Raw genomic sequence first — 9,734 nt, 5'->3', positions numbered from 1 at the left:
TTCAGTGCTTAACGTGACTCAATCAGAAATAATCTTACACCGGCTGGGAATTGAGAGCAGTGGGTTCTGAACTGAAAAACTGGCAGTTGGGAGAACTGTTCTTTATTTCTTTAATGATGTTTTTGGAATAATAAAGACCTGGTAAAAGGGACCACGATACAGGGTGTGCAGTACCGCTGTCCCCATGGTAATGGCCCTGGCAGTGGGAGTCAGCTGCATGTGTGTGGCAGTGACAGATTTCTGCAGATTTTTGTCATCATTTCTTATGCTTTTTCTCTATTGGTTCGTGTTTTCTGAGCAGGATACTTCTCAGAGTGCTTCAATATTTGCATGATGCTTAAATGCGTCAGATAACTTTTACGAATGTTTTTTCTCAGTTTATCAGTTAAATTTGTGATAATAAAATTAATATTCATTAGCTAAAATCCAAACTAATACTATTAAAATCAGCTACGCAGAGATCACTAAATGGCCATTACCATTGCTTTCTTACCGTTTCCATGCAAACAACACAATTTTCTGATAAAATATTATTCATTATTATAAGCAGCAGTATCCCAAGCAGACCCGTTTTCCTTTTTTGTGTATTCCTGAAGCTAATGAAACTGTATGTCTTGTTATGTTTTGGTTATTTATTCTGATGTAAAAATGTATATGTTTTGGTTTTGGTTTGGTTTGGTTGATGTAAAAAGGTGTTTGTTTTGTAAAAAGGTGATGTTTTTGTTACTTGTCTGATGTAAAAAGGTGTTTGTTCATTATTAACCATTTATTGACTACTACTCATAACCATTTGACGTGGAAAATGATGATTGGGCTAGATTGTTAGCAAGCTGAAATTAGGTAGATAAATGCATGGTACTCACTAATTTAAGTCTTTAACTTTCAGTAAATATGATAATGTTGATTACCTTCCAGATTTCACCCTGGCTATTTATGCTATAAGTATTCAATTTCTCCTGTTTCCTTTTTTGTTTAAACTCAACAGGGAGATAAATTTACTTGGTGTTCTGGTCAGCTGATTAACTTGAGATCTCCAACATTTGGATGTTACCCTAATAATGTTTAAATTCCAGATTTACTTTTTAACATCTTGTGTGCCCCATGTCTTCAATAGAATATGAACTTCTCTTTTCCTTCCCTTGTCACAAATAGATTAAGGAGGGTTTTTAATTCCAAACTCAACTAATGCTGTTTGTTATACAAATTACTTTTGGGCTGAAATACAGTTTAAGATGGTTTAAAGCCAAGCTATTGAAGCCTGCAAACATCTGTGGTTGTAAAATGGACATGCTCAAACAGCTAAGACAGGTTTTGTCAGTTTCTCCCAGCGCTTTTGTGATGGTTATCATGGCCCTCTTACTTGGACAGAAGAAATGACATTACATTGTGCAGTTGGAGGCTGAGCTCAATTACGCCACTGTGAGTCAGCGTAGTTCCCGACAGAGTTCAGAGCATGTGTGCTCCATACTGGCACAGGCTCCCAGCAAAAGGAAATGTGCCTCTGACTTAATTTTTCAATATTAAGATGGTAATGCTAAGGATGACCTTTCCTGTACAGTATATGTTTGTAATTTTAGTGAGCTCGTTTTCCAATCATAAATTATAAAACTATCAAGTAATAAACCAGTGGATGCAAGGAGGTTACAAATGTGTAGTTTACAATGTAGTCTGGAACAGGAGTTGTTGTGTTTCTGTTTTTATTAAAGTATACATTATGTTTAAAGAAGTCTAACCAAAAAGCAGTATTTTTCAGTATGTCACATGGACTATAATAATTGTCTGCTTACCAAATGTTCAGTGGTTAGCAGTAACACTAACTGAACTCATTTGTTTGCTTTTTATTGTCTTTTTTTATTATTTTAAATTAATAAAATTGAAACACAAGGGGAAAGAAAAGTATAAAAAGTTTCTACTTTGTTCTTCCCTGTAGACATTTTTGCTGACAAGCATAGCATACTTAATAGTGATTATTGGGCTGAGAACGCTGACATAGCAAAAGATGATGAATTCTGCCAAGTTGTTTTAAATACTTTGACTTTATACCTGAGTTTGTTTCAGGCAAGAAAAAAATCCCAATGCATTTCACTTACTAGCAGGACTTTGAGTGAGAGATGGGCAGAATTAGGTTGGTGCTGTGCTGTGCTGTTTGACAAGAGCTGGATGGAAATGGTGCCTCCTTCTCAGCAGTTCTCGGTGCTGAACAAAGTTTCTTTACTCCAGCTATTCAGCTGTTTCCAGTAATAAGTTGACTATTGTATTCTTTTTGTAGATATGATACTCACTCTACCACGTTCATGTAGGGAACGCTCTCATTCCCTAAACACAGATCAGCTGAAGCCACTGGAAAGATAACTGCTGTTCCTTCAGAGTGCTCTGTCTGGGATGTCCACCCAGGGACCAGATCCTGCTGTTCTCAGAAGAGCACCACAGAGCAGCGCAGAATCAGAGCCTCTTCGTTTCTATCCTTGTTTATTTCTGGAGACATCTTCACCACGCGTAGTTCAAAGTCAGCTGTTGTAAGAGCTGTATGTACCAGCAAAGAATAAAGGTTTCTTTTGTGTGTATCTGAACAGTGATTAGGTCTCCAGTCCTGATCAAAGCTTAGCTGGAAGTCTATTAATAACGGGGTTGGGAATTGTTGGAGCTGAAATGAGAAATAGACCCTTTAATGATTGCTTTAGTAGCAAATTTCATGCTAATGTTTAGTGTTCAGCCTGCAGGTTTGTGTTGCATGTAATTCTATAAAGCCGAGATATAAAAATATAACTAGAATCTATGTGTGGGAGGAATTTCTGCATTTTTTTCCCTAGAAAGTAAAAATTTGCATAGATTAAAACAATTCTACTTGTACTATTTTTGAAGCCAAAAATATATGTGTTTGTAAAAACCATAAATGAGACACACCCTTTGAGAGCCAGATGTTTACTAAGGGAATGCAGTGACAGGACTCATGCTCTATGAGCATATTCAGACCTGTGCTTTTAGGAAATGGATTGCATCTACAGTGTTTGGTGGGTTTGCTTTTAGGAAATGGATTGCATCTACAGGGTTTGGTGGGTATTTTGTTTGGTTGTTTTGTTTATTGTGGACAGTGCATCTTCATTCCATAACTATACAGTATACTGTAGGTGGCCATAAAGCCTGTATTTTATTAGGTCATCTTAAAAGGTATTAATGCAGTTATTTCTCTATTTTTTTCCCCTGTTTTTGATAATGGAGATCTTTAACCTTAATTTACATCAAATTCCAAAGCCAGTATCAATTTTCAAAGAAAATTTTCTTGACAGGTAAAGATGTTGATGTAGGTAAATGTTTAGACAATTTGTCAATGTATTTTCACTTTAAAAAAAAAAATAGAGTTTTGTCCTTTTAAAGGTTGGCATAGGATGTCCATCTCACATGCAAGTATTCCTTGTATAGCTGATACAGAGCAATGTTCCTATTCACAGGATTCTGGGAATGCCCTAGCTATGTGTAGCCCCAGGCATTTCACAAAGCAGCATTTCTTGGGCATGGTGTGCTTCCAGATGTAGGCACAGGACTTAATTTCGTCTTTCTGATATATACCAAAATGTCTTTTACTATGGAACAAGAAATGACCGTTTCATCTTACTATCAGCATTTGCTTCCTCCTGTTTGTTTTCAGTGCAGTGCAATAGCAGTAACTCAGGGCTCAGCTTGTAAGAGGCCAGAGTTCATCCCGAAATTGATGCAATGCATGTCACTGGCCTGTCTCCTTTGGCGTCTGCAGTCACATTTTACCTCCGTGTTAATAGTGCCTGCAGTGTTAACAAACAGCGTGTTGGTAAAATGGTAGCGTTTAGAAAGGTGTCCTTAAGCTATGCAACCTTCCTTCTTAGGCAGAGGGGAGATTAATCTGAGTCATCCTTAATAACAGTTGACAGAAGACTTCTTGTCACATGCCAAACTGCCGAACCTTCGAGCTCCTGCTCACCTAGAAGCATTAACATAAATATTTACAATATGTGAGGCAGGGAATTCTCTGCAGATCTATTGATGCTGAGTGCTTTTCTAGGGTAGCTTATTTCTGTGGCTACTTGTGACTCGAGCTGTGTGTATATATAATAATTTCTGCGGTGTTCTTTTGTCTCTGAACTTTCTTAATTTTCTAGCAGCACACTCCATTACAGCTGTACAGTGCAATTTTCTTCAGCAATGATATTTGTCATTCAGCATCATGTTCACAAATCCTTCGCTGCTGACTTGCTCTCTTGTGCAGATCAGCAGTGGCTTACTTCATTAATGTCACAGCTACTTTCTTCTGCTTCCCCAAGCAGTAAACCCAAGCACAGATGTAGTGGGGACCTGTGTAGTGGGGACCATCTCTTTCCTTTCCATACCGAGCTACCCATAAAACAGGGCAGATAAGATGTGTAGTTTGTGGAGTGGAGGAGAAACGTGGGGACTCTCAGAACACCATTATCCTGCACAAGACCACTGCAAGATGTGGAGTGAGTGAGTGTACGTGGGATGTTTCTTCCTGACCTTTTAGTGCAGCAGCCAGTAACCACATCATGCTGGCAGAGGCTTCTTACCAGCTCTGAACGTTTTCAGGTATTTACAAACGCAGCAAACCAGTGAATGAAGGGTGGGATGAGAGTAAACATCCCTCCTGAAAGGAAGGGTTTTTTTGGAAAGCATGAGATCACTGGCAGTTGTAGAAGGCAGGTTCCCATTTCCTAACCTCAGTAAGAAGGCACTTGATACAGGAGAATATAAAAAAGGATGTTCACTGAACTGAATATAATGCAATTCAGCCATAGGTTAAAGAAAGGTCATTTTCTTGCCTTGTTGGCTGGAAAGAGACAGCAGAGCCCTAACATATAATTGTGTTCTGTCACAGTAAAAGGAGCCTCTTGGTGCTTTGGGAAAGGGAAGTGACATTTTACTTGCTCATGAAACAAACAGAGCTTCACATTAAACGTCTATTACAGTCCTCCTACTTTTCCCAATGTAAATAAAATTAACAGGAGCTGAATTGTTATCCGCACATTGTCTCCAAGGAAAAATGATTCACCAAGACAACAGCAGATCCTAATATTAAGGCAGGGATAATGGTTCTGATTTTTTTTTTTTTAAAGGCTGCTAGTGTGTGTACATATATATATATATATACACACACACATACATCTGTGTGTTTGTGTGTATGTGTGTATGCATAGATACGTGTAAAGGCAACAGATAAAAGCCACATGCACCTGTTTCTTCCTTCTTTTTCCTTTTTCTTTCATCTGAAGAAAGCAAACTGAGCTAAATGGAGTAGTTACGCGGGGGCTAAGGAGAATATGTTCCTGCAAGTGCTGTGGCAGGGTAATCACCGGAGATACTTGTGTATCAGGTATGCAATACATGGCCTTAAGTAGCTCAGAGTTTTGAGATCTTATTCCAACGAGTAGAGAGTGGCACAGATTCATTCCTCCTAGCCGGTGGACCTAGGTGGTTGTGGTCATCCTGCTCTCCTGGGGTTGTCCCTGGGGACACAGAGGCTATTGACTCTGTTTTTGGAGGTTCATCAAAATTAGTTGTTGCAGAATACCAGTTTCCAAACAATTTGTTGCCTTCAGTCCCTCCTCTAGTGTTCTTGAAAAGCCTGTTGTTGATAGTGATGCCTAAATTCAGAGAAAAAGCAATATCCGTATCAGCAGCACCTACACTGAAAAAAAGACATGGCAAACAGGAATTGGCCAGTAACTCCTCACTGAAAAGCTTTTTAACCTGTCTGGAAGTGTTTAGAGGCCCCACTGAGAAGATGCTTTATGTAGTGATGGCTTAGTAAATACAACAGCCACCCGGTTTGAAGAAGTATTTCTGAGTGGAAATGACTAGTTTCTAGTGAGGCTGAGGAATTTTTTTATTTTTTTTCTTAACTTGCTCATGCTTTAATGCAGTTGCAGTGTATTTTACACAGATAGTTGAACAAATTCATGTTCAACATTGAACTTCTGTCTGAATTAGCATTGTATCTTTATCTACCTAAAATGTTTTCCCTAGTGTGTTATCGGAAATAAATGGCCAAGATGTTCATAAAGCCATAAGAAAAAATGGCTGCATCCCCGTGTCTGTCTTCTGTCTTCCATCACAGAGGTAAAGTTGAACACAAAAAGAAAAAAAAATAGTTTAGCTAAATTAGTTCTACCAACAGGAAAGAAAAAAAAAAAAGATTTTAGAAAGTGATTTTAAAAACAGGTGAGAAGATTTCAATTGCAATTTGCGAGGTTAGTTGTTTAAAAATGAAATCATTGTATACCTGTTAATGATTTTTTCCTGAAGAGATGCTACATTTTATGGAAAACAACGCTTACTAAGATGCAGGTAAGGGGCTATTTGTAGTGAGAAAACTAAAGATTTCCATAATGTTAAAAGGCAGAATAAGTAGAAATGTGAATAATGTTCAATCAACAGAGGAAATTATTTCCTGTTCTTAAGTCCAATTAAAAGAATGCCGTGACATAAAGAGGTTGAATTCCACAAGAACAAGGAGGCATAACTGTATGGTTTTAGTCTGTGACATTTCCTTGTGGAGGTGAACCTTTAGACACAAAGATGGGGAACGTTCCTACTCTCCAGGGCCAGCAGAACATTTTACTGCACTTTGTGAAGTGCTGAAGAAAATGGTATAATCAATTTGCAAAAAGCATAAGGTTGTGGATGGAGAACTTATCTTAAATTTGTCTCTGCCAAGAAGACTCCAATACTTACAAGTGGTAAAAATGGATAGAAGCATAATGTATTTCCAGTTTGCACTACAGAAGATTCTCGGTACTTGCAGGAGAAATTTCTAGCAAACATCTATTACAAAAGATTCTCTATTGAAATGAGAACAAAGGTTCCACTCAAAAGATCTCAGAGGATTCAAATGTACCTTTTCATAGGTGACATGCTGATACAAGCCAGTTCTCGAGGGGTTGCGTCACGGCATAAATCAGCAGTAATTTCAACCCTGTAAGATCATAGCATTATCATGAACAGGAAGAAAATCGATCTGACACCAGCTAAAATAATAGCACTTCTGGAAGTCACACTATATAGTACAAGTCCATTGGGAGGGTCTGCTTGTCAGAACAGTGGCACTTGAAGACACTGAATACTTTGGCAGACATCAAAGCAAGAAGAAAAGGAGTAGTAAGATGAGTTCACAGGCATGATGGTGTCAGGCATGCAAATGGCAACCAGAGTGGTGATACTTCAAATGAAGGTGGTGCGGATGTTGGTTGTGTGGTCAGGCAGTAGTCAGGTTTTCTTGTAAAAATAAATAAATAAATAAATAATAATAATAAAATATATACACACACACACACACACACTTCAAATGCCTGAAATATATATATACACACACACACACACTTCAAATGCCTGAATAGCTTTTTAAGCTGTAACTTAGATGATGTCAGAACTGCACAATTATTCATGGCATTTCTTCCTAGAGTTAGAAAAGCAAAAGTTAAGAAAACCAAGTATTTAGGAAAAAAGTGGAAAGTTAATTTTTTGTGTATATTGAATAGTGGTAGCTTCATAAGTAGTTCTTCTTACACAGCTGCTGTGATAACTTGTTTGAATATTTGTCTACTTGTTAGACACGAAAGTGTGGATCACATGCCTAATATAAGTACTCTGACATTTTAGGCTATACTGGAAACAAACCTGACACTAAATCAGTGCTGCTTCTAGAAATCCTTGAAGTCCTAATGCAGCGAAAATAAATGAAGAAGCAGTTCCTTACCCAGAACACAGTCAATGAGAAGAGCAAGCCACAACAAAGCTGAGGAGTAGGCAAGACTACAGAGATCCCAATAATATTTAAGATACCGTGACCCATTGGCAAAATTGAGTTGTGACCCTTCAGCATTTTGTTTCAGAGATTTTTGTTTGGTAGGTTTTTCGGTTCTTTAAGTGGGAAAGAAAATTGCTGAGCCCCCCTGGGATGTTCCATGATGTCTTGTGGGATCTTTCTTAGACAGGAGAAAGAAAACATAAGAACAGTGCCAGCAAGAAATAACCTCAACCAGTAAAATTCCCTTTTTGTGCTTTTGTTCACTGTGATGTCAACTGATCAAAGCTTTTGTTTCATCAGGTATGATGATGCTTAAACATGGCCTTGTGCTTTGATATGTCCATAAGTACTCTGGTGAATATGTCTGTTTGTTCAATGAAGGCTTCTTCCCTTATTCTAACTGAAAAAAGGAAAAATGGGAATGGAGACAAAATTCTCAGCTCGATATTTCAAACGCCATTGCCAAGGCAACTAGTATCAGTGACAAACAATCTAATACTTTGTTTTCTTAGATGGTCCATGGTATTGATGCATTGTAAATTATTCTCATGCGCTGACCTTATTATACTTCAAAATTTAAATTGGTATCTCAAGAAATTAATAATATCTGAATAGAACATGTTATTTTCAATTTTTGTAATTTCACAGATACTAAATTGGGTTTTAAAAATTACATTGTTGCTAATTAGGGCTTACTGGGTCTTCTTAATTAAGCACACAGTTGGAAAAGAGACACAGCAATAATTATCTCAATTTGATGGCCATGCAATTTTCATTATCATCAAATAGCCAAAAAACAATTCCGTTTTTTCTTGTCACATGTAAATGAATATAATATATTTCCTCTATGTCTGTGTATTTTAAAACAGCACGCCTCACAAAAGACAATGCATGTTTACTAAGTTAAGATGCCATTTCTCCTACTGGCATACACATAAGTACATGTACACTGCAGTTTATTGTGTTCTGTTGTTAGAGAAATGATACCACTTGCATAGTATGTGCGCGTGTATATAATGTATATAGCATATATTTATACACACTAAAAAATACTTTTTTTTTTAACCTCTAGTTCAGAAGAAATCCAAGTGAAACTATATTTTCATAAAACTCAGTTATTAAAAGGAGTCTCCTAATTTCATATTTTAAAAATGCAACATTTTGCCCTTGACTGCAAAACAGTAACCGTAGCACTGGAGAGCAACCAGAGCTTCCACTGAAGAGAATTTGATTGCTTCATCTGGATACATTCAGTACAAACAAGTGTCTGGTGTATATTGGAAACGTCCTGTGTGATGGCAGTAAGCTTAGCTGTCCCAAGCATACTTGAATGTGAAAGGCAATGACCCTTTCTTCAATTCTAGTCTCATTTTAAAACATCTTTTACTAAGAAAATACAACCTTGACCATACATATGTTTTTACTCCCTGGAGTGAAAAATGACTTTTGCAGAATCCATATAGAAATAACGATGCCATAAACTCAACCTACACTCTCATACAGGGTAAACTTTACCTCTTTCCCTATATCATCCCTGCTTTGCAGTTAGGAAGTAGTTAGAAAGTTGCAAAGGCAACTTTCACAAGGGTGATGTTCCTGTGTGTTCTGTACTGCATCAAGAGACGTCAGGTTAGTGTTAATTAAACACAGGCTTTCTTCACATTCTGCAGCATTCCCAGATGAAGCTTTGAGATGCAGAAATACTTTACAACACCTCTCATGGTGATTTCATTATTTGAAATTAAAAGTTCTCACCAGGAGTTATCCTGCAATAAGACCAGGAATTGTATTACCTAAAGCACAGTTTTCCAGAAAGACTTAGAGTTTAGAGGATATTCTGAACCTGGCCAGGATGTATTGCCCTGAGTCATGGATGTGCTTCATACCTTGGCAGCAGAGCCTGATCTTTTGTGCTTGAACCCCCATTGACCTAAGCTCTCTA

The sequence above is a fragment of the Netta rufina genome (assembly GCF_964035555.1).
Source record: "Netta rufina genome assembly, chromosome: 12".
In the NCBI taxonomy this organism is placed as follows: Eukaryota; Metazoa; Chordata; class Aves; order Anseriformes; family Anatidae; genus Netta; species Netta rufina.
This window is presented reverse-complemented; position numbering follows the sequence as displayed.